At 33.4% G+C, this 27,358-nt stretch overlaps 1 protein-coding gene across 1 annotated transcript in view; it reads left to right on the plus strand.

Annotated features, from left to right (window-relative positions):
• Window positions 1-27,358, plus strand: part of LOC131845550 (octopamine receptor beta-2R) — a 241,317-nt gene that overhangs the window by 35,360 nt on the left and 178,599 nt on the right. The window lies entirely within an intron of this gene.

Genomic DNA, 27,358 nt, shown 5'->3' on the forward strand with positions numbered 1-27,358 from the left:
TGTCGCTGTCTGTCCGTCCCTATGTATGTTTAAATCTTTAAAACTACGCAACGGATTTTGAAGCATTTTTTTAAATAGATAGAGTGATGATTCAAGAGGAAGGTTTATATGTATAATACATGTATATCCGGGCGAAGCCGGGGCGAGTAGCAAAAAATTATATAAAATATATTTTTGTCTAACAAAATCCAAATTTTTAAACCGAAACCAAAATATAGCGTCAAGATAGTTTGTTGACATTTCTGTTTAAATACATTTGTGTACATATAAATAAGTTCTAAAGTGCGTATTACATTACCAGAAAAGCGAACTCGCAGATGATGTCAATCTGCTATATACATCTATCGTATGTAATCTAAAACTTAGATAGATAGATAGATATGTACTTTATTAATCTGGTAAAGACAACGCAAATACATAGTTGGAGTTTTGATCTGGTAGTTTTTTTATTGGATGACTAGTTATATCTGTGACTTCGTCCACGTGGAATTCAACTTTATTTTTCTAAAATAATAGTAGCCTGTCTCTTACATCGGCTACTTGCCAAAAAAAGTCTCATCAAAATCGGTCCAGATTAGCCGGAACTAACAAACAGACAGACAGACAGACTGACAAAATTGTAAAAAATATTATTTTGGTGTATGTACTGTATTTATATTCATATGCATGTAGTAAAAAAGGTTATTTCAATATTACAAACAGACACTCCAAATTTATTTATATGTATAGATAATAGTACGGTGCGCCCGTTTGTGCTAAGGTTTACACTGGCAGGGCACGAGTGGACGATGTTAAGATGAGTGTAGTGTCAGGTCAGTTAGCCCATCGTGACTGACCTGGAATTTGGTTAGGTTTCCAGGTATCCGCGTGGCAGTCCATATGACTGACGGAGCAATTGTTAGTGAGTAATGTAACGAACATTTCTCACTAACAATACTTTTTATGGGACACAGTCACCTAGATACATGAAAATAATAATTGCATTTAATAATGTATAGTAAGACAAATTCAATATTGTCTACTAAGCACTGCTGTGTCTAAACTGTGTCACACTTATATTTTCATATTGTTATTTAGTATATAAGATCAACATTTCTTTTTTTTTTTTTTTTCTCTGAGTCTATCCTGCAATCAGTCGGAGACTATGAACAGATGTGGTGTAGGTGTTACATCGCGGGTAGAGAGTGATTCCCAGCAGAATCATCGTCTCTTTTGGTGGTCCTGATTAGTCATCTGGTTAGGCTACTGGGCCTACGCCTTTTAAGCCGACGTATGTTGTCGGGGACTATCAGTTGGTTGGCCAGCACATTAGGATGGTGTACTAGCCGTGTCTTGTACTTGGAGTAGTGGTGTTTTATCTCTTCGGCTACTGTGTTTGTGTTGATATACTCATGAACCTCGGATATTTTAGCAAACCATGGCGCATTTATAAGCTGTTTCAGGATGTTATTTTGTGCCCTTTGTATTATGCTTATACTTGAATTTGCAGCAGAACCCCACAATTGGATGCCATAGGTCCAAATGGGTTTCAATACAGAGTTGTAGAGGAGAAGCTTGTTGTCAAGGGATAATTTTGAATTTCTGCCTAGCAACCAATACATCCCTTTGTATTTTATGTTTATTTGGTCTCTTTTTACTTGTATGTGCTTTCTCCAGGTCATCCGGCGGTCCAGGTCTATTCCAAGATACTTCACTGTATCACTTTGGGGTAGTGTTTTTTACTATTCAGTGTTACCGTTGGACAATTTCCTGGTCGCAAACTGAATGTGTCAACATTTCTATGTACATATTGTCAGTTTATTATCATCTGTAATATACATCGTCTCGACCAACAACATAGTATTTCTCTCCCGCAACACTCTTCTATTCAATCTGGTAGGGTTATTCGTAATCACAATACCCCTGGATACATAGAGTGGCATCTAGTCACACGTTAAGCAGAGCTTATGTTATGGATACTGAACAACTAATAGCTATGCTTAAATTAATAAATTTAACATATGAAGGAAGATCAACATTAAACATCTTACAGAGAGGGTCGCCGATGCAGCAGTCCTGATAATTACAAAAGTACTTGCTTGTATAGGCGAACCTAGTGAGTAACCTTGGAATTTTTACTAAAATGACTGTTCAAATAATAATAATAATAATCTCAGGACAATTCACACATCGCCATCTAGACGCCAGCTAAAGTTTGTATAATATTTTTTTTTCGTAAATAGATACATATTATACATAGAAAACACCCAGAACGATACAAACAATCATACTCATCATCATCATCATCATCATCTGCTTCTTCCTTATCTCATTTATTTGTGGTCGGCGTAATATGTTTTTCTCTTCCATTCATCTCTGTTCGCAGTCATCCCGTTATTTACTCCCTTTCTTACCATATCATCTTTTACACAGTCCATCCATCTCTTTTTCGGTCTTCCTTTGCCCTTATAACCATCCACATTCATATGTAACACCGTCCTTAGGATATGATCTTCATTCCTACGCATTACATGTATAGGCGAACCTAATAACCTTGGAATTTTTACTAAAATGACTATTCAAATAATAATAATAATAATCTCAGGACAATTCACACAGCGCCATCCAGACCCAAGTTAAGCCAGCTAAAACTTGTATAATATTTTTTTTTCGTAAATACATACATATTATACATAGAAAACACATAGACCGATACAAACAATCATAATCATGAATACAAATGTTTGTGCCGTGCGAGATTGAACCCGCGACCATCGGACGTAAAGCTAGACCGCTAAACCACAGAGGTCGTCTTAAAAGTGCTCATTCATTCATTTCATTCGTGCTCCATTTATTAGGGACATTTGTGTGGTGGTTTCCCCATTTGCCTACCACACCGTGATTCACCGGCCGAAGGAGTTCGCCCGTTGATATCTGGTCAAAAGCCCTTCCTGAAATTATTTCTTCGGCACTTTGGATAGAACTAATCTTTATTTGAATAAAGATTAGTTCTATTCTATTCTATTTCTATTCGCTCGGACGGTGGTGAATTCCATGAAGATTCTCTTAACGTTATTAATAGATTTGGATAATTGAATTGGGGATTAAACTACTTTGATATCTCGCATTCTACAGGATATGACAATATGGCTGACCGCCAATACTATTGAGATAAACAACAAATATATGGATTATATCATGTATGTATTATTATGTATGTATTTTAGAATCTTTCTCTGCACCACTCATGGTTGCCTGGTAGATAATGCCGGAACGTATTAATTCCGCCATATGTATAATTTAACTTCAATACACAAAACAATGTGTTGTTTTGTGTATTGAAGTTAAATTATACATAATATAAAATAAAGTCGCTGTCGCTGTCGCTGTCGCTGTCTGTCCCTATATATGCTTAAATCTTTAAAATTCGCAACAGATGTTGAAGCGGTTTTATAGATAGAGTGATTTTAGAGGAAGGTTTATATATGTAATACTTAGCGCCATATGTACACATTGTTTTGTGTATTGAACTTAAATCGTACATAGTATAAAATAAAGTCGCTGTCGCTGTCACTGTCTGTCCCTATGTATGCTTAAATCTTTAAAATTCGCAACGGATTTTGAAGCGGTTTTATAGATAGAGTGATTTTAGAGGAAGGTTTATATATGTAATACTTAGCGCTATATGTACACGTTGTTTTGTGTATTAAAGTTAAATTATACATAGTATAAAATAAAGTCGCTGTCGCTGTCGCTGTGTGTCCCTATGTATGCTTAAATCTTTAAAATTTCGCAACGGATTTTGAAGCGGTTTTATAGATAGAGTGATTTTAGAGGAAGGTTTATATATGTAATACTTAGCGCTATATGTACACATTGTTTTGTGTATTGAAGTTAAATTATACATAGTATAAAATAAAGTTGCTGTCGCTGTCTGACCCTATGTATGCTTAAATCTTTAAAATTTCGCAATGGATTTTGAAGCGGTTTAATAGATAGAGTTATTCTAGAGGAAGGTTTACATATATAATACTAAGTTATTGATATGTTCTTCAATATTGTAGAACATACTTTTGTTCTATCACCAATAGTTTTCAGCGCACGCGACGAAATATATTTTATAGCATTTTTTTACACTTTGAATTACGTTAATAAAGTTTTGGTACCTATTCCTAATCTTTTCTAGCAATAAATATAGCCTATGTTACTCAGGATGAATGTAACTTTCTAATGGTGAAAGAATTTTTAGAATCGGCAACGTAGTTTTTGAGTTTATTCATTACAAACATACATACATACACGCAAAATGACATGTACAACCGTGCGAAGCCAGGGCGAGTAGCCAGTAAATAATTAAATTTTTAAGTGCAATTTATCACTATTTCTACTGGACTGACGATGGTTTATGAGATTTTAGATGATTGTTTTAATAATTAAATATAAATTAATTACGTGAATAATTTCTACACTCATCGGAACATAATAATTATTTCCTTTGGATAAAAATTTAAGAACATAAGTGTGGATAACGCAAGTTGCGTTATGCACTGATATTTATATGATAATTATATTTTTTTTTATATATATTTAAATATTTTATGTTTTGTTCCATTTTTATTGTCAATTTGAAATATATGTCTTTATCATCAGCGGCCGTAGTTTCTCTTAAAACTAAAATTAAAATATATTGAAAATACAGTCCTTAGAAACATCAGTAATTAAAAATTGGTGATAGTGGTAAGTACCATATACTATTACTAACTGTCCCGCGGTTTCATCCTCAAGAAATTTATACCCTACTAGCTGATCCGTGCAACTTCGTCTGTATTACACTTGCTTGACATTTATATAAATTGAACGAAATATAATGATATTTCGTTCAATTTACATAATATCACCTATATATTATTCTGACGTATTAACTATAGTTGGCGACCGACCGCCGAACTCTTTTGATATTATTATTAATTTAAATTTTTTATATTTTTATAACAGTCCTTTTTTATGTCATATTCTTTGATATACTTCTCTTTATTATTCTCTCACTGTTCTTTTGATAGTTCGCAACTGTATTCCAATATATTATTATATATTATATTATCATATTCTATACGTGTTTTCATCATTTAGACACCCATACAGTCCACCGATTCATCACACCTATATTTCTGTAATTTTTCATCAAACTCTGTTTAGTAGTTTTTGCGTGAAAACCATACATACTCACAAAGTTTCGCGTTTTTAATATATAGTTATTGTTATTATTATAATATCTGCCGCTTCATTTGTGGCGACATCCTTTTGGCCTATTTTTTTTTAATGTTTTTTTATTTATTATTCGCGTGTATAATATTAGTGAGATATGTTTTTCTGTTGTATGAACTATATTAATTACTATAAACTTTCATCAAAATCCATTCCGTAGTTTTTGCATGAAAGAGTAACAAAAATCCATCCATCTTTGAATCCATACTCGTATATGCAGCGCCATCTAGATCCAAGCTATGTAGAACTTGAATTATAGATATTATATCAGAAAAACACCTAGACTATAAATTACATATGGATGAAACCGCGGGCACAGCTAGTACTAAATAATAAAAAAAGATATGCACGTGTCAAATAATAAATCCAATTCTTTGATAGTCTCCGAGATCTACCAGCTTCTGCAAGACGCAAGCTTGTTTCGATTCTATATCTATAAAAAATACATGCGCCAGTTTTAAATGAATATAGCAGTCACAATTCTTGCACTGCTCATTCTATTTAAGTGACAACACCACTATAATCTCGACCATGATTCAGTTCACCAAAATAAACCAATTCATTCTCGGCCATCATACGATACAACTAATTCCTGAGTCATCACGTGTTGTATAACTAATTACAAAACAGTTGCTGTGTACAACTTGATTTTATAGTAGCTGTACCAGCGACTTCGTCTGCGTGGAATTTATCAAAAAGTTGATTAGAGAATATTTCTAAAATAAAAGTAGCCTAAGTTACTCATTATTACATTAGCTACCTGCCAATAAAAGTCCCATCAAGAAGAAAACGTATTATTTTGACGGGACTTTTATTGGCAGGTAGCTGATGTAATAATTAGTAACTTAGCCTAAGTTACTAATTATTACATCAGCTGTCAGTCTGTTTGTTCCGGTTAATCGGCTTGGCATTACATCAGCAACCTGCCAATAAAAGTCCCGTCAAAATTGGTCCAGCTATTTCAGAGATTAGCCGGAACAAACAGACTGACAGACAAAAATTATAAAAAAAATGTCATTGTGGTGTATGTTCCGTATTTATATTCATACGTATATAGTAAACGGTTATTTCAATATTACAAACAGACACTCCAATTTTATTTATAAGTATAGATGTATAGATAAGATAACAATCAATCAAATGTAGCATTTCTTTCAGTCATCAGTTTTGTTCTCATCCTATTTGAAGCTGATAAGATGTACTTTATAGTAATCTGATAAACTCACTGCAGGAAGAAAATGTATTAAGATTTTTACGACCTGTTCTCTAAGGCTGATAGTCTTTCTAGTCGGGTAAATACATTTTATGAGCGAAAAATCCTGCTGCGCTCTGCTGCTGTATAACTCTATAAGCTGTCGAGCATATTACTAGATTAAATCTAGATTACAACTATATATGTAGAAAGGATCATGGTAGTTATTCAGTGTATTGACTTTTAGACGGCTGAATCTAGATTACATCCTTATGTAGAAAAGATCATGGGCTAGTTATTCACTGTCTAGACTTTTACGCCCAATTTACACTCAGCCCGAGTGGGCAGGGAAGTGAGCACGGAAGTGAGTAGCGCGAGAGTGTAAACTCGAGTGGAAACACTTCCCATGCCATTGGCGCTGCCACTCGCGCTGCTCGTCGCTCCCTCGATTGTCGGTTTTTCTTGCGCGAGTCAAAGGACTGGTAGCGCGAGTGGCAGCGTGTTTTTACATTCAGCCCTCTCGCTCAGTTATCGCCCGGCTATATTTCCGGCAGCGCGAGTGGTAGCGGCTGAATGTAAACGTAGCATTAGACGGCAAAGATTATAAGTTTGAATCTGGATTTGATTAAACATTTAGTATGTTAGTTTTATTCAGTGATTCCTAAAGTGGTCTATATCGATCCCAAGGGATCTTTGACGAACTGCGAGGGGTCTTATGTTTTTAACATTAAACTTTACTACAGTTAGAAATTTACAAAAAATCAGTACCAGGTAAGAATGGGGGGTCTACCCAAAACCGAAAAATTAAATTATATACTCTAGTCATGGGAACACCCAAAACATACCGGATTAAAGAGACCCCTGCTTGGTTGAATTCTAATATTAAAGAGATACCTGTGAGTTTGGAATCCAATATACTCAATGAAATGTGTGTCACGACAGGTGTTGCGTTCAAAATCGACAATGGACAATGCCTCGTCTAGGAGAAGTTCCGCAAGGACCTACTTACCATTCTTCTCGCGTTTATAATATTAGTAAGATAACATTTTTATAAATAACTAGCTACCCACCCGGCTTCGGACGGATGTACATATATTATACAGATAAACCTTCATTTTGAATCACTCTATCTATTTAAAAAAAACCGCTTTAAAATCTGTTGCGTAATTTTAAAGATTTAAGCATACATAGAGACGGACAGACAGCGACAGCGACTATATTTTATACTATGTAATGATTGGTATTTATAAAAATATATTGAATTAGTAAATAACAGTTCTAAAACTGCTATGTGGATTTCAACAGTCATCAATTCGAACTGTGCCGAGAGTTTCAGGGACGGTTTTGTACTTTATTGGTTTATCTTGTGAAGGTCCGGAAAGGTACTGGAACGCGGATAGATGACCACATCAATAAGACTTATCGCTCGGTCCTGTGAGAGGACTTTACTGTGAGTGCCACAGAGAAATGATTGCCATCATTTTTATTGATCGCAAACACTGGATTGATATGTCATTTACAACTGAGTTAAAAAGTGCGAAGGTTGAAATTGGATTGTAGGTTTTGTGTTTGTTACAATGCCATCTTTAAAGTAGTGTGTAATTTTGAACTAAGTGTGTTAAGTACGAAGGTTGCAATTTGATTGTATTTGTTGCGTAGAATATGATCATTATACTAATTTTTTTTGTCATCTAAATTTATTTTGGGATTTTTATTACCAATCATCTCAATCCCATTATATCGAATTATAACGAATCTTAAAAGTGGATTGATATGTCATTTGCAACTGAATTAAAAAGTGCGAAGGTTGAAATTGGAATGTAATTTTTGTGGCTTTAAAGTAGTGTGTAATTTTGAACTAAGTGTGTTAAGGACGAAGGTTGCAATTTGATTGTATTTGTTGTGTAGAATATGATCACTATACTAATTTTTTTTGTCATCTAAATTGATGTTGGGAGTTTTGTTACCAATCGTCTCAATTCCATTATATCGAATTATAACGAATCTTAAAAGTGGATTGATATGTCATTTGCAACTGAGTTAAAAAGTGCGAAGGTTGAAATTGGAATGTAATTTTTGTGGCTTTAAAGTAGTGTGTAATTTTGAACTAAGTGTGTTAAGGACGAAGGTTGCAATTTGAATGTATTTGTTGTGTAGAATATGATCACTATACTAATTTTTTTTGTCATCTAAATTGATTTTGGGAGTTTTGTTACCAATCGTCTCAATTCCATTATATCGAATTATAACTAATCTTAAAAGTGGATTGATATGTCATTTTCAACTGAGTTAAAAAGTGCGAAGGTTGAAATTGGAATGTAATTTTTGTGGCTTTAAAGTAGTGTGTAATTTTGAACTAAGTGTGTTAAGGACGAAGGTTGCAATTTGAATGTGTTTGTCACAATACTGGCTTTAAAGTAGTGTGTAATTTTGAACTAAGTGTGTAAAGTACGAAGGTTGCAATTTGAATGTATTTGTTGTGTAGAATATGATCATTATACTAATTTTTTTTGTCATCTAAATTTATTTTGGGATTTTTATTACCAATCATCTCAATCCCATTATATCGAATTATAACGAATCTTAAAAGTGGATTGATATGTCATTTGCAACTGAGTTAAAAAGTGCGAAGGTTGAAATTGGAATGTAATTTTTGTGGCTTTAAAGTAGTGTGTAATTTTGAACTAAGTGTGTTAAGGACGAAGGTTGCAATTTGAATGTATTTGTCACAATACTGGCTTTAAAGTAGTGTGTAATTTTGAACTAAGTGTGTTAAGGACGAAGGTTGCAATTTGAATGTGTTTGTTGTGTAGAATATAATCATTATACTATTTTTTTTTGTCATCTAAATTGATTTTGGGATTTTTGTTACCAATTGTCTCAATTCTAATATATCGAATTATAACAAATCTTAAAAGTGGATTGATATGTCATTTGCAACTGAATTAAAAAGTGCGAAGGTTGAAATTGGACTGTAATTTTTGTGGCTTTAAAGTAGTATGTAATTTTGACCTAAATATGTTAAGGACGAAGGTTGCAATTTGATTGTATTTGTTGTGTAGAATATGATCACTAATCTGATAACTTTTTTGTTATCTAAATTGGTTTTTGGATTTTTGTTACCAATCATTTCAATCCCATTTTATCGAATTATAACAAATCTTAAAAGTGGATTGATATGTCATTATTATAAAATTAATACGGATGAAACCGCGGACACAGTTAGTATTATATAATATTAGTATATTAATACATTTAATGATTATATATGATGTGTACACTTAGAGGTTTGCATATCGCCTTATTTCCTTTGATTCCTTGGACGGTATAAACAGTGTGATTGTTTGTATCCATCTGGGTTCCTATATATAATATGTATGTATATACAAAAAAAAAACTATGTATTTATATCAGTTATCAAATATCCATGACACAAGCTTTAGGTAGCTTAACTTGGGTCTAGATGGCGCTGTGTGTATTGTCCTTATATAACTATTACTAAAATATATATATATATATATGTTGTACGTACATATAGGAGATAATCTCATAATGTAATCCATTCAAATTAATTAACATGATAATTTCACTCACTCAATTGTATAAGTATAATACGATTATTGATAATAACTTTAATAGCTGTTCTATGTAATATAGGTAAATTTAATTTTGTTCCTTCTTTCTATACCGGTAATTGAATGCCGTTGGGGCAGTAAAGTCCTCGAGTGGCGACCACGGTCCGGAAGACGCAGCGTGGGACGGCCTCCAGTAAGGTGGACCGACGATCTGGTCAAGATCGCTGGAAGGCATTGGATGCGAGCAGCGCAGGACCGATCGTCGCGGAGATCTTTGGGGGAGGCCTATGTCCAGCAGTGGACGTCTTCCGGGCTGCGATGATGATGATGATGAAGTGAATGTTAATATTAACTTTATATATAATACCTTGTAGAATATATGTATTAAATTTTACTAATATTATTGATGTGAAAGTTTGTTGGATGCTTTTTCACGTAAAAACAAGTGAATCGATTTTAATAAAACTCTACAATAATATAGAATAATACATAGGCTATAAATTTCACGTTGGTAAAACCCCGGGCACAACTTATTAATAATAATAATAATCCATAACAATTCATACAGCGCCATCTAGTTCCAAGCTATGTAGAGCTTGTATTATGGGTACTATATCAGAATAACACACAGACTATAAATTACATGCAGGTGAAACCACAGGGACATCTAGTATTAAATAAACAAAGAATATATAAGATTCATAACACTTTACTTCCAAAGGTCCCGAGTTCGATTCCATGCACAGTGTAAACATTTGCATTCATGAGTATGATTATTTCTATTGGTCTGGGTGTTTTCTGTGTATATTTTGCATGTATTTACAAAAAAATATATACAAGTATTTATATGAGTTGTCTAGTACCCATAACATAAGCTCTGCTTACTGTTAGACTAGATGGCGCTGTGTTATATATTTATTTATATACGTATTAAAAAGATCACTTACCATCAGGTGGGCCTCATGTTTGCCGTTTCAATTACATAAAAAAATGTTCAAGCTTAATGGACTGCGATAAAGGACAAATAAATTAGGACTAACAATTCCCCAATGTACACTCCTTACAGCGACATGCCTTTTTAATTCAATGACATTTTAAGTGCAACGTAAACAAGATGGCGGTAAATGTCAGAATGTTTTTGTTCTGTACTTTCATTGTGTCGTTATAGGAATGGCTATTTTAATTTCCCATCGTATTTATCTTTCTTTCTTAGGTAGAACTATTTTTTAGTTTTTACCGAGTAAGTAGCCGTACTTAGCTTGCGTATATAGCCTACACCTATAGATGATTTTTTTTTAAATATAACTATTTGAGTTTATCCATTACTGGCTGCTCGCCCCGGCTTTACAAGTAAACCTTCCTCTTAAATCATTCTATATATTTAAGAAAACCGCTTCAATATCCGCTATCCGGTGGACAGGTATCAATTCTTTCACTCAAATTCAGTTCACGAGAGAATGGTTTTGGCTTAAGTTTTTTTTTTTTTTTTATGACCGGCCGCCTGCCTGACATCAACCCTCCTTGGGAATAGTAGGATGCAAGTTGTGATGCAAGATGCAAGATGTTAGTCGGACAGGTAGTGACAGCGATATTATTTTATACTACCCAAGTGATAAACTACTTGCTTTTGCAATAGCATATGATGATTATCACTCTATTCTACCAAAAATTAATTTAAAAATGAATCTATATTATTGTAAAAACGTGCAACACTTGAAAATAATACGAGCTGAGTTTCTTGTCAGTTCTTCTCATCTCGAAATAATTCCGAACTGATTGATTTGACTAATCTCTACTAATATTTTTATTGCATAAGTCTGTCTGTCTGTGTGTTTGTTACTTTATCATGACCAAGTGGCTACATGAATCTTAAAGTGTTTAACGTGAAACTATGTATCATGAGAATGCACTATTTTATTAGGCATTATTTTATCGAAAACGAAACGATATCGTAGGAAACAACTAGTTAACATATTTTAAGGAGTAGAATAAATGATCGTATTATGGAATAAATAAAAAAAGATTCTTAACAATGTAATAAAAGATAAAAAGATTCATTTCTCTCAATCTCAGAGTATTAATTATTATATTTTAGGCAGACAGACATCTTACGCCGGTCGGCTGGCGTGGGTTTAACATTTTCAAATGATATCATTAAAATTAACAGTCTAAAATATATAATAAAATAAATAATGCGTGGGTAGGTAAGTATAATAATGGGCAATTTCATGGAAGTTAGATTAGTATATATTTTATGGCTTTATGGTAATAAATTCTAAATATATCACTGTGACAGTCATTCTAGACGGGAGACAGTGGTCATTATCAACCGTCGGTATTATAGTGAACGCAACATTTGACATGCCTACATTTCGAAGGTTCTGATTGCAAGCGTAGCAGGAGGCAAGCCAGCAATGCTTCTTGGATTTTAGTTAAATATGAATTGACACACAAAGATTTTTTCAGTCTACCTGATTTGAACTCGAGACTTCTTGGATGTGAATCGAGCTAGTAAACCACTAGGAGACGATCATCTCAAAGTGATGTTAATGGTAAATTTGAATCCAACGTGTCAAGATCGAGTCTGCACTGTTCTCGGAATTTGAGTTCAGTGTAAATTGACAGTCAAATTTTTTTTTAGGTTTTTTGGACTACTTTAATGCTATTGGCCGCAGTTAGCCTTTACAGCTTCACCGGACAATAGGGAGTGAGTGCAGATGGCACTCCAAACACGCGGAAGGACTTATAGAGTGGCTGAAGGCCAACTCTCGCCTGAGTCTGAGGGCTCCGCTAGGGTTCGAACCTCGTCTCAGACCGTCGTAATTTCGATCCCCGTTTGAATTGCATCGATCGGAAGATTTAAATCGGGGTAATAAGCCGCGATGTTCTATCGGGGTAGTAAGGCACTACCGAACTAAGGTATCATGCCTCCATACCTTATAATTACTTTGCCATATAACTCTTTAAACTCAAACAAAGCAATCTGATTTAATTAGTTAAAAAATAAATTGCTGACATATGTTAGAAGTAACCACCATGACGAGTTTACGTAAAGTCTACATCGTTGCTTCTTGTTTGTTTATGAACCTCCGGAAACCGTTAAAGAGCTGCTTTCCGAATATTCATCCGAAATAGGTAAAATAATAGGTTGCTGCAATAGGTCAGACAGGAAACCCCACCCTGACGAGTTTACGTAATGTCCACATCGTTGCTTCTTCTTTGTTTCTAAACCTCCTACAAATGTTCAGAAGCAATGTGCTTTTCGAATTTACAATAGAGGTAAAATAATAGGTTGCTGTGATAGGTCAAATATTCTATCTGACGTATTTCAGTCTATTATTTTACCTATTTCGGCGAACTATTTACCCACCCTGACGAGTTTACGTAAAGTCCACATCGTTGCTTCTTGTTTGTTTCTAAACCTCCTAAAAACGTTCAGAAGCAATGTGCTTTTCGAATTTACAATAGAGGTAAAATAATAGGTTGCTGAAATAGGTCAGCTATTCTGTCTGACCTATTTCAGCCTATTATTTTTGGGCGAACTATTTACCCACCCTGACGGGTTTACATAAAGTCCACATCGTTGCTTCTTATTTGTTTCTGAACCTCCTGAAAACCTGTATTATGACAATAATATTAGTTACTTAATAATATAATGAAGGAAATACAATATGAATGTGTATTCATACCGCAAGCTTACACACTGAAACCTCAGATCTCTCAAGATCAGAGATACTTCTACATGTATATTTCTATAAGATACCTATTTCACATAGGGTTGTCAAAATAAAAATGAATTACCGTGGACACGTTGGGCTCATGGGGGGCAGAAGCTAGAGCGTTTTTGACATATATTTCAGCGCGTTCATCGAGGTCGTTACTGACCCCATAGCTAATAGAATAAGAAGGCCAAAATAGGGTGGGCTAAAATAGGGTTACCTATTCCCCCAAATTTGAATTTAAAAATGAATCTATGTTATTGTAAGCATTTACAACTTAGCTGAGTGTCAGTTCTTCTCATCTCGAAATCTCTCCGAACTGACGGTAGATTTGACATATCGTAAGAGTCTGTAATAGACCTACATGAATAAAGATATTTAGAAATTTGTAAAATCATGTAGGTTATTGTCATATTCAGTACTTTTATTTAAATTAATAAAAAGCGTGTGGCAACCCTGTAAGCACATTAACGACGCAATCGATAGACAAGCGGGTGTGACTCAGATGGAATCTGCATATATTTAGTTAGGTACGTATTAATATTAGATAGGTACACAGGTGGGTATCTATCTATGTCCCAACATCTATATCTATCATAATACCGCTTCTTCCGTATTCCAGACACTTTCTAAGTATAGGGCGTAAGTATACAATATACAGGGTGACAACAATCCTCATTACAACCCAGAAGCTCACACTACCATCCTAAAGCTCACATTACCACCCTGAAACTCACACTAGTATCCTGAAGCTGACACTACCATCCTGAAGCTGACAGTACCATCCTGAAGCTGTCACTACCATCCTGAAGCTGTCACTACCATCCTGAAGCTGTCACTATCATCCTGAAGCTCACACTAGCATCCTGAAGCTGACACTACCATCCTGAAGCTCACACTACCATCCTGAAGCTGACAATACCATCCTAAAGTTCACACTAGCATCCTGAAGCTAATACTACCATCCTGAAGCTGTCACTATCATCCTGAAGCTCACACTACCACCCTGAAGCTCACACTAGTATCCTGAAGCTGACACTACCATCCTGAAGCTGACATTACCATCCTGAAGCTTACACTACTATCCTGAAATTGTGTGAGCACACTTACCACCCTGAAGTAAGCTAAATAATGGAAGCACTACAAAACAAAGATTAAACAGTAATTAATAAACGTGATAGTACTACTATAAAATGAATAAGATATCTGAATTGTGTAGCTTGTTACCACGGCATTTAATTCTACTATCGTTGTTATATTGTACAATGAAATATTTATTTATTCATTACCATAAAATTATTAGTTTTAAACTCTGATTATTTATTTATTTACGTCACACTAAGTGAGCTTTACAGTTTCCCAATATGCCCACTTAGGAAGATTGTATATATATACACACACTTATAAAACACTAGTTACTAATACATACACTAATTACACAAGAAAAAAAAATAAAATAAAAATAATAACAATAATAATAATCTTACTTTTCCATACTACTTAAATAATCTACTGCCATCCTACGAAACTCCAGCAAATTACTAGTAAATATGATTAACTACACCGTTGAGTAGACTCAATGCCAGAGAATTATAAATTATGGATGTTAATAATGTTTACTAAACGCGAGAGTTTAAAAATAAGTAAAATCACTTTTAAATATGAACTATCTGACCCCGCGAACTCTATTTCGCCTCAGAATTAACTAATATGTCAAAGGTATTTTGAAGTTCAGTTACGCAATAGATTTCTAAACGGTACGATTAACGGCGTTTGACAGTTTGTATACGTAAATAAAATTGTTGTTTTTGCTATTTTCCATGCAATTTCTTCATATTTATTTACCACTTAAACCTTCTTTGAGGAGTTTTATAAATATTTCAAAACCAACATTAGCCGAATCGGTTCAGCCGTTCTTGAGTTTTAGCGGGACTAAAACATCATTTCATTTTTATGTAATACTAGCTGATCACGCGACTTCGTCCGCGTGGAATTTAACTTTATTTTTCTACAATATAGGTAGCCTAAGTCACTCCTTATTACATCAGCTATCTGCCAATAAAAGTTCCGTCAAAAACGATCCAGCCATTTGAGAGATTAGCCGGAACCAAACAGAGAGATAGACAGACAGACAAAAATTGTAAAAAATGTTATTTTGGTGTATGTACCATATTTATATTCTTATGCATATAGTAAAAGACGGTTATTTCAATATTACAAACAGGCACACCAATTTTATTTATATGTATAGATAAGTCCGGGCGTATATTATGTATTTTTCTATATCGAGAATTGGTTATTGTCAGGTGTTTAGACCTGTAGGACTGTAACCAGCATAGATCTATTGTCCTCTCCCTTTTTCAAAGTTCGCTACCTAGACCAAGGACAAGAATTGAAGGGTATTCTTAGGAGGGATGGTTTAATCTCCTCAGTTTTTCAAAGTTCGCTACCTAGACCCGTCAGGGACAAGAATTGAAGGGTATTCTTAGGAGGGATGGTTTAATCTCCTCAGGGTAAGATGTGAGTGAGCTACAATGATGTAGAATGTGTAGTGACGTTTCCTCTTCAACTTGGCAAAATTATATGATTATCATAAAATATTTTGTTTACAAAAAAAAATCTATCAATTATCTAAGTACCCATAACACACTCTTATTAAATTGGAAGTAAATGAATTGTCCTATATTATTATTATTATTGAATGTTAACAAGAGGTAATAAGATAAATGACTTGTTGATTGATAGTAATGAGTCTGCGAGTGCAAACAAACTCATGCACACACTAGTGGGAGCTCATTGACAAAATGACAATCCAACCATTGGCTCCATGACAATAATTTCAGACAAAAGTACACTGTACACCATGTGTCATGTGTCTATAACGCGCCTGACAGCCATGTTGATAAATAAGTTAGCTGTCTCTGGCACAAGTTATGAGCGATAGCGTTTTATAATTAAAATAATTAAATAACGCTGAACAATTAATACAGCATCATCTAGTAAGCAGAGCTTGTGTTATGGCTACTAGAGAACCGATATAAATACTTAGACATATTTTTTTGGTAAATACATACATAATATGTACATAGAAAACACCCAGACCCATACAAACAATCATTCTCATGAATACAAATGTTTGTGCCGTATTGAGTAGGTCTGAGAATCGGCCAACATCTATTTTTCATCCCCATAAATGTTAGGGGTAGTCCACCACAATTTTTTTTTTATTTTAAGACAAAACAACGTTTACCGGGACAGCTAGTATTATATAAATACTACATAAATTTATTTACCTATAAAGTCTTTTTTAAGTTGTGTTTTCGTTGTGCTATTTATGTAATAAGGAAGCATTTGTCATTTAGCATCGTGTAGACCGTCTGTTTGCTTTCAACTCTTCCTCGAAACTATGTAGTAAAAAATATATATTTCTTCTTAAGCTATAATATATAATTTAAGATAAACTAAAAGTTGTTTTATCATGTGTTACAAAAAATATTTCAAAACCTTTCCCCAAAATATATAAAACACGAAAAACTAGTTAAACATTGAAAAATAAAAAATAGAGTATTAATAATCTTAAACTTATATCATTTCTGTACATTATCTGTAACATATTTTACCCTTTATAAAATATATTAAATGAAACACGAAAATATATTTAAACAAAACAAAATACAGAGATATAATTAAATTTTAATGTCTTAAAAATTAGATTGTTACATTTTGTCTTAATAATAATTTTAGTTTAAAAAATAAGTTAGTTGTCTGTTCTCTAATAAATAAATAGCTAAATAACCGCCTCATTCTTTAAATTGCGCCATTCGGTTGTCGGCATTGTCTAATAATTTCGGTTGTTACATGCAATAACATTTTTTTGTTACATTTTTTTTTCACATTTACGTAAAGCCACTTCTCGTAATAACGTCGGTATACTTTCATAAACATCTTCGTTTAGTATAATCGCTTTGAAATGTCCAACATAAGTCTGAAATACGTCAATACATGGCCGTTTTAACTGGCTTATTGTTTGACAGTTCAATTATCTGTTTTTTGTGTGTTTTCATGATTTTCGTCAACGCGTTAGGTTTGGGAATGTCTCATGATTTATTACTTTTTAAAATTGGAATATTAAATGAATTCTGGCAGTTTAATTAATGTTCTAATTTTAAAATTTAAAAAGAAATTTTCCCGCTGGAATTTGCTTTAACACGTCAAAGACCGCATGCCCACTGGTGGGTCATGCCGCAACGAAAGTAAATTTACAAGTTTGGACCGGGTGATCACCGTGGGCACTTCAATTGAAATATATCTAGGAGTTAAATAATGTCTACCTCAAATTATTGTACATTAAAAACATATTTTAAAAATAATATACGTAATCTATACATATAAATAACATTAGTGTCTGTTTGTGAAATTGAAATAAAACTTTTTTACTACATGCATATGAATATAAATACTGTACACACACCAAAATAACCAAAAAAACATTTTTTACAATTTTGTCTATCTGTCTGTTTGTTCCGGCTAATCTCTGAAATGGCTGGACCGATTTTGACGGGACTTTTATTGGCAGGTAGCTGATGTAATAAGGAGTAACTTAGGCTACTTTTATTTTAGAAAAGTAAAGTTAAATTCCACGCGGAAGAAGTCGCGGGTACAGCTAATTAACAATAAAAAAATGCTGATCCCTATTTGAGGAATAAGATTTTTCAATGCGTTGTTCAACGTGTTAAACTGCTGTCTCTATAATAAACAACCTCTAGACTACTGTAATACTCCTCGTCACCATTCCTGATGACTAGGGTGTTATGTCTGACGGCCGCGGTTGTTCAGCGGTTTAGCACGCCTTACTTCCGATGGTAGCGGGTTTCCTCGCACGGTACAAACATTTATATTCACAAGTATACCTTATTAAACACTGTATACCATATTAAACACTATAATCACTATACTGTTTGTCATCCTAATTAAATACATCAATTTTTTTCTGTTTGTGTAATCTTTGAAACGGTTGGATCGATTTTAAGAAAACTTTCACTCGTAGATAGCTAATATTATATTATATGAGTAACTTTGGCTATACTTTTATTTTAGAAATTCCAGTCACAAATATAAATAAATAACCCTGGATAATTAACATAGCGCCATCTAGTTCCATAATAAGCAGAGCTTCTGTTATGGGCATAAAAAACTGATATAAATACCTAGATATATATTTTTTGTACATACACACATAATATACATACAAAATACCCAGACCGATACAAATAATCATACTTATGAATACAAATGTTTTTTGGAATCGAACCCGCGACCATCGGAACTAAAGCGGTGTGCTAAACCGCTAGACCACCGAGGCCGTCAATATAGCCCGTCGTATCGACCTCCATGCATCCCTGCGATCCTTGTGTAAAATTATCACGGTTAATTTCTAATTAATTCGACTCGTTGAGCTAAATGACCTCATTTCATCCACATTCATTCATGCTATACGAGTATTTCCGTAGCATACATATACCGTTAGTTATGTGGATACTCATTCCATTATTAAAAATACTAGCGGTTTTACAACATTAAACTTATAGTTTACTAGCTTTTGCCCGCGGCTTCAGTCGCGTTAATTTATCCCCTTAGGGGTGGAAATTATCAAAAAACTTTCTCAGGGGATGCCTACGTTATAGTAGCTTTATGCATGCAAAGTCTCAGCCCGATCGGTTCAATATTGACAAAGTTTCATACAAACTTTCATCGACTATTTTATCCCCTTGGGGGGTAGAATTAATTTAAATTCTTTCTTAGCATCCCTACGTCATAACATCTACCTGCATGCCAAGTTTCAGTCTGATCTGTCCAGTGGTTTGGGCTGTGCGTTGATAGATCACTATGTCTGTCAGTCACCTTTAAGTTATATATATTTAGATTAAAGTTACAAAAGAAATACAAAATAAAACAATATTCATAGTATGTAGGTACAAAAGCTTATCCATTATCGCTTACTAGCTACTCGCCCCGGCTTCGCACGGGTGTACTTGTATTATATATATAAACTTTCCTCTAGAATCACTCATTCTATTTAAAAAACTCTTCAAAATCCGTTGCGTACTTTTAAAGATTTAAATATGTATAGGGACGAACAGACAGAGACAGCGACTTTGTTTTATACTATGTAATGTTAACACTCAGATCGATACAAACAATCATTATCATAAATACGAATGTTTGCATCATGCGAGGAATCGAACCCGCGACCATCAATACTGAAGCGGTGTGCTTAACCGCTAGACCACCAAGGCCGTCAAGGCCGTGTATTAAGTTATGAATTATATTAATTGCTGTCGTGATATTTGGTTGGTTATCATAGTATGGTAACCGGTATTGTAGACCGGATGAGATAACAGCCAATGGTGTTATCATATTAGTTTGGGAATTTAAAAAATATTTATGTTTTTTATTTTTATTTTTTTTATTTATTTAACTGTAATGCACAAAAACAATGTGTACATATGGCGGACTTAACACTATGCGGCGTTAACTACCAGTCAACCATGAGTGGTGCAGAGAAAGATTTTTGGCGGTGCACTAATATAGATGAGAAATGTAAAAAAAAAGATATATATAAATATAACGCAAAATATTTTAAATATAAATTTCAATAAAAATTAATAATAATAATAAACATACATAAATAAATGTATAAATATAAACATAGATATATAAATATTATATATAAATAAATACATAATGATCTGATAATCAAATTTTTATGTGTATCAAATAAACCTATTTTCTATCTATCTTGCAATTTCTATGTATATTATGTATATATTTACAAAACAATGTATCTAAGTATTTATATCAGTTGTCTAGTACCCATAACATAACGTTCAAAGTAAATAATTAAAAGTACTGCTATAAAAATAAAGAATTCTGTATTGTATATGGATATCTAAATATATATAACTCAAAGGAGACTGACATAGTGATCTATCAACGCACAGCCCAAACCACTGGACGGATCGGAAATTAAATCGCATAGATGTTATGATATATAATATTTAGATTAATTCTCCCCCAAGGATGGATAAAATAGGGGATTAAATTTTGGATGAAACTTTGTCAATTTTAAATATATTGAGACTTTCATGCATAAAGCTACTATGACGTAGGCATCCCCAAAGATAGAATTTTGATAAATTCCACCCTAAGGGGATAAATTAACGCGGGCTAGTATCTATTATAAGAAGCTACAGTACTGAATACCTGTTGCATTACTAGAAAATTCCTGACTTCCTCAATAATAACATCTTCACATAGCATAACCTCAGTTGGCTCCACATTTGGCTAGGGCCCGCGTGGGTGAGTATTGCCTTCTTTGAAACCAGATAAAAGAAGAGAAAATAAACATATCTATACTATAATATTATAAAGCTGAAGTGTTTGTTTGTTTGAACGCGCTGATCTCAGGAACTACTGTTTCGAATTGAAAAATTATTTTTGGGTTGGATAGTCCCTATGCCGAGGAAGGATTTAAGCTATATAACATTACGCTATGACCAATAGGAGCAGAGCTACAATGAAAAATATTGCAAATGGTGGGGAAATGAAACGCAGATAAAGTTGCACAGGTCAGTTAGTGAATAGTAATACAGTAATCTCAGTACAATTCACACAGCGCCATCTAGACCCAAGTTGAGCTAGCTAAAGCTTGTGTTATGCGTACTAGATAACTGATACATATATATATATATATTTGTAAATATATACATATTATACATAGAAAACACCCAAACCGATACATACAATCATACTCATGAATACAAATATTTGTGCCGTGCGACGAATCGAACCCGCGAGCATCGGTCGTAAAGCGGTATGCTAGACCGCTAGACCACCGAGACCGTCATATAATAATAATTAGAATTAGTTGACACTAATTTATAATACTAAAGAATTTCGAAAATATAAAACGAATAAATAATATATAATAATTATGTATTTATTTCTCCTTACAAACATGGTACGGTTTATATTACATTAAAATTGTTAATTTTATTAAATATATTAATTTCTGTCATACTTTAAATGGGTCCTCATCGCTGTAATTAAGTTATGTAATTAATTATGGGTATCATTATTAATAATTATGAATCCTGTCAATACCAGACGAAGGGATGTAGATATAACGATATTCCAGTACATATATCTTAGTTTATTTTTTTAATGGATGGTAACAAGTTGGAAGGCTTTGGATGCAAGCAGCGCAAGACCGATCGTCGTGGAGATCTTTGGAGGAGACCTATGTCCCGCAGGGGACATCTTCCGGGGTGCGATGATGATGGTAACACAAGCTCTGCTTATATTGGGACTAGATGGCGTTGTGTGAATAGTTCTAGTGTTTCTTTCTAATTGATGATAATGATCGTTCTTCATATATTTTCTATACACAGACAGTATTCAGTTATATTCTTGACTTATATCTTATTTATATTTTAAAGGAGAAAGTTTGTGAGTATGGATAGATGTTTGTTACACTTTCACGCAAAAACTACTGAACGTATTTTAATGAAACTATACAATAATATATATTATACATCAGAATACATAGGCTATAAGTTTCATGCAGTTGAAACCGCGGACACAGTGTTTCTGTGTCATTTTAAGTTTAAAAATAGAATACCTATTTCAGAATTTCTCTGTCATTCTAAGTTTAAAAATAGAATATCTTTATCGTAATTTCTGTGTCATTTTAAGTTTAAAAATAGAATACCTTTTTCACAATCTCTGTTATTTTAAGTTTAAAAATAGAATACCTTTTTCACAATTTCTCTGTCATTTTAAGTTTAAAAATAGAATATCTTTTTCACAATTTTTGTGTCATTTCAAGTTTAAAAACAGAATACCTATTTCAGAATTTCTCTGTCATTTTAAGTTTAAAAATAGAATACCTTTTTCACAATTTCTCTGTCATTTTAAGTTCAAAAATAGAATACCTTTTTCATAATTTCTCTGTCATTTTAAGTTTAAAAATAGAATATCTTTTTCACAATTTTTGTGTCATTTCAAGTTTAAAAATAGAATGCATCATTCACGATTACTTTGTTATTTTAAGTTTAAAAATAGAACACTTTTTTCTTGAATGCCTAAAACCACTTGAAATTTGTTTTCAAAACAAGTAATGGGTCTAAAACGGGGCCCGATGCCAAGAACTTGTGTTCAAAATTGAGGCTTGGGTCCTTAAGTGTTAATAATATACGTCAGTTTGAAAAGGGTTGACGGCGTACGTCAATTGAATAATATGGCAAAACAAAATATCTATGGCAATAGCAAACGTTACTGGGCGATCTGGATCGCTTGTTTTACTAAGAAACCTCTCTATATTTTTTTTCTCTCCTATTTGGTATTGGAATGCCAAATGAGCACATCGCCTTCTAGTCCTAAACTAAGTAGTGCTTGTGTTATAGGTTGTAGATAACTGAAGTTTTGTTTTTGTTATTACATACATAATATACATAAAATGAGTTGGAAGGAAGGAAGCGGTACACGGCTCTTATACACATGAACATGAAAATTATAGACATTATTTTATTATGTTACACCCGCGATACCACTCGTACGTTGCAATGTAGGAAGATAGTTTTATAAAGGTTTAATTTTAGTAGTGGTTTATTTTTTTCTAACTGAAATGCTAAACGAGCCAAAGGGCGACCTAAAATCTATTATACCAATATATTTTAGGTCACCCTTTAGCTGAACGTTTTATAAAGGTTTAATTTTAGTAGTGGTTTATTTTTTTATAAATTGAAATGATAAACTAACTGATAATCTAAACTACATGAACAGTACTTTGGACATTATAAAAATCATAATTTTATTTATATTACTAGTTTATTAGATTAGTTCTGTAATTAATTAGTAATAATAATAATAATATAATTATCTCAGGACAATTCACACAGCGCCATCTAGATCCAAGTTAAGGTAGCTAAAGCTTGTGTTATGATACTAGATAACTGATACAAATACATAGATTTTTTTTTTTGTAAAAACACACGTATTATATATACATAGAAAACACCCAAATCGATAAAAACAATCATACTCATGAATACAAATGTTTGTGCCGTGCAAGGAATCGAACCCGCGACTATCGGTCGTAAAGCGGTGTGCTTGACCGCTAGACCACCGAGGTCGTCATTAGTATTGTTGATACATGAGGTTATACGACTGTACCAAGAGTTCCCAGATTTTTTCAGAACATCTTATTAACAAATATAGCCACTGTAAAAACTATCGTAATTGAAGAATCGAAAATCCCGTAAAGCGGGACTGAACTTGTCCTGAATGGGATACATATTATTTATCAACAAAAAGTAATCCGCCAAAATCGCAACATCTGGTAACACTACAGTACTATGTAATTCCACTATCTTACATTTCATACTCTAACACAGCTAGCGAAATAAGCTGTTGGCTGACAGGTTTTGTACATCTGTGTGTCTGTATACTATAAAGTTAGTAAAATTTATTCTTTACTAGCTGTGCTCGCGGTTTCACTCGCGTGAAATTTATAGCCTATATGTTATTCTGATGCATAAGCTATATTACTGCAAACTTTCATCAAAATCCGTTCAGTAGTTTTTGCATGAAAGAGTTCCAGACATACATCCATACTCACAAGCTTCGTCTTTATAATCTTATGGTACTTAATAATCGATTAGTTCAATATAATAGAATAGAATAAAAAATTCTTTATTCAAATAAACTTTTGAATAGTCGTACGTATATTTTTATTCGGTTTATTCATTATTATCAAAGTTTTATTAATGTTAAAAGTTAAATTAAGGGTACTCACAACTTTGTATTACCTGCGGGTTCCTATTAAGCGGCATGCAGACGCACCAACATCCGAATGTTGAGCCACTCAGCACAAAAAGTAAAACATTGCAATGACTGCCTAGGGCCGTCAGGGACAAGAATTGAAGGATATTCTTGGGAGCAATGTTTTTTATTTATTATTAGGTTATTAGTAGATTACTCTTCTGCTGGATTCTTACAGATTTTCCCTAGTTGAGCCACCTATATGTATATGACATCATTTCTTCTGCTGCATTCTTACAAGTTGGCCCCAGTTGAGCCACCTATACACGGCATTTGTTCATCTGAGCAACTCATAGTGCTAACGCTCCGGCGTCTGTACTACGCTTAAGCTCTCAAACAGTGATTGACATTTTATGAGCTGTCATCATGATACGGGTGAATTGGCTCCGAATACTGAATCGATATGAAGGGACTACTGATTGTAGAGATTGCTAAGTTTGCAAGTAGGTCAGGGTTCCGATACAATTCTGTTATAATCATGTGTCGATATGGCTTCGTGAGATTGAAGCTGGAGGAAATGTCAACCTATCTGGGAATTGTAATCTCTGTATCAAACGATTTCGAAATGACGATATAACATTTTGATACGGTATTGAAACTTTCAAGAAAAGAGCTTATTCCTTTTTAAAAGGCTAACAACGTACTTGCAATTCCTCTAGTGTTTCGGGTGCTCATGGGCGACGGTAATCACTTGCCATCAGGTGAGCCGCATACTCGTTTGTCCCTTGTGTTATAAAAAAAAAAACATATTTTGGTACCATTACGTCGTAAAGGTAACTTAAAGATATATTTATTTTTGGAAATGGACTTTAAATTTAAAAAATTAGAGTAGATTTCTCAATAATTTGTAACTATATTAAAGATATATGATTTTTGGAAATTTTATATTTAAAAAGTTAGTAGACTTCTCAAAAACAATATTTGAGTTAATATAGTTTATTATTAAGTGTGCAAACGTATTTTTTTATGGATGATATTGGAATGGTGCACCCGCCTGCGCTAACGGTATACGCTGGCGGGGCACCAGTGGAGGATTATAAGATAAACATGAGGTCATGTCAGTTAGCCCATCGTGACAAATTCACCAAGAATTTATTTAGATGGTTTTTGAGAGGGAACCGCGTGGATAACCTGATATGGTACATTGGTAGTAATAAGATCATCAGTCCACATTACTAACGATCACATTTCCCCCCTGTTCAAATTTGTGTATTTGATACAGTTTTAATGTTATGCAAAAAAAAAATAATACAGTTAAAGCTGTTATAGTAAGTTTGAAATCCTAGTGAAAAAGGAGTGTAAGTGAAGTTATGGCGATTTTGAGTTTATAGACAGTTTGTTGAGTAGGGAGATAAAAGTAAAAGTATAAAAATAGAATTATTTATATTATGAACCGGGTCTTAACACGAATAATATTATGGTAAATAAAGGTATTTACCTCTCACCATGTTTCGAATAGGTGCCATAAAATTATACGTATTGGATCCGATTAATAATATAAATAATGTATACTAAAGACGAAAGTTTAAAAATAATTATAAAAATAGAATATATGACAAAACACCAGAAAAAAAAAAGAATAAAAGTACTTCAATTGAGTTTCTTGTCAGTTCTTCTCAATTGGATCTATATACCGAACTGGTCAGTGGGGAGAAAAAAATAATATAAAAAAATTGACGTTCATAAGCAGCTAAAATGTCCTACATGAGTAAATGATTTATAGATTTGAATTTGAATTTATGATGATAATGATGATGTATAGGTTTTTTATCTACAATTTTTTTTTATCTATCATTACATAGTATGAAACAAAGTCGCTGTCGCTGTCTGTCCGTCCCTATGTGTGCTTAAATCTTTAAAATTACGCAACAGATTTTGAAGCTGTTTTGTTTAATGTATAAAGTGATTCATGAGGAAGGTTTATATATATATATATAATACATGTACACCAGGGCGAGTAGTTAGTAAATATATAAACGTAACAGTCATAATTTCCCATCAGATGAATGTTTAGGATCATTACCTTTTCAGTGGAAAAATAAATATTCCTCGAACTCTTCACAGAGGCACTGTCACGTAATCAATTTAGTATAAAAAGGTACGTATATTACGAATTTTCATATTTCGACTATGTTCCTTGGGGAAATTTATTCAGTTACATGTCTGAGTTTTGGCTTGTATCTCTGACCGACACATTATATACTAGCTATCTGCCCCGGTTTCACACAGGTGTACATGTATTATAAATATAAAACTTCCTCTTGAATCACTCTATCTGTATGTTATCAAAAATTGCCTGAAAATCCGTTGCGTAGTTTTAAAGATCTAAGCGAACAGACGGCCGAAAGTGACTTCATTTTATATTATGTAATATGACCAACATATCCATGTTCATGCTATGACAGTAGCTGTTCATGCACGGGATTTTCCTTTAATGTTAGTAATAAACACGTATATAACTAAACAATGTAAACGAACTGGTTTCTAAAAAAGAAAAATTTCGTTCAGATTCTTTCTATATATGTGCCTAGTTATATATTTAACTACATTAATAGTGCTCTCAAATAAAATCTTATATATAAAATTCTCGTGTCACAGTTTTCGTTCCCATACTCCTCCGAAACGGCTTGACCGATTCTCATGAAATTTTGTGAGCGTATTGAATAGGTCTGAGAATCGGCCAACATCTATTTTTCATCCCCCTAAATGTTAGGGGTAGTCCACCCGTAAATTTTTTATTTTATTTT

This window comes from Achroia grisella, unplaced genomic scaffold (genome assembly GCF_030625045.1).
Source record: "Achroia grisella isolate CSIRO2021 unplaced genomic scaffold, CSIRO_AGI_Agris_v1 utg474, whole genome shotgun sequence".
Taxonomy (NCBI): Eukaryota; Metazoa; Arthropoda; class Insecta; order Lepidoptera; family Pyralidae; genus Achroia; species Achroia grisella.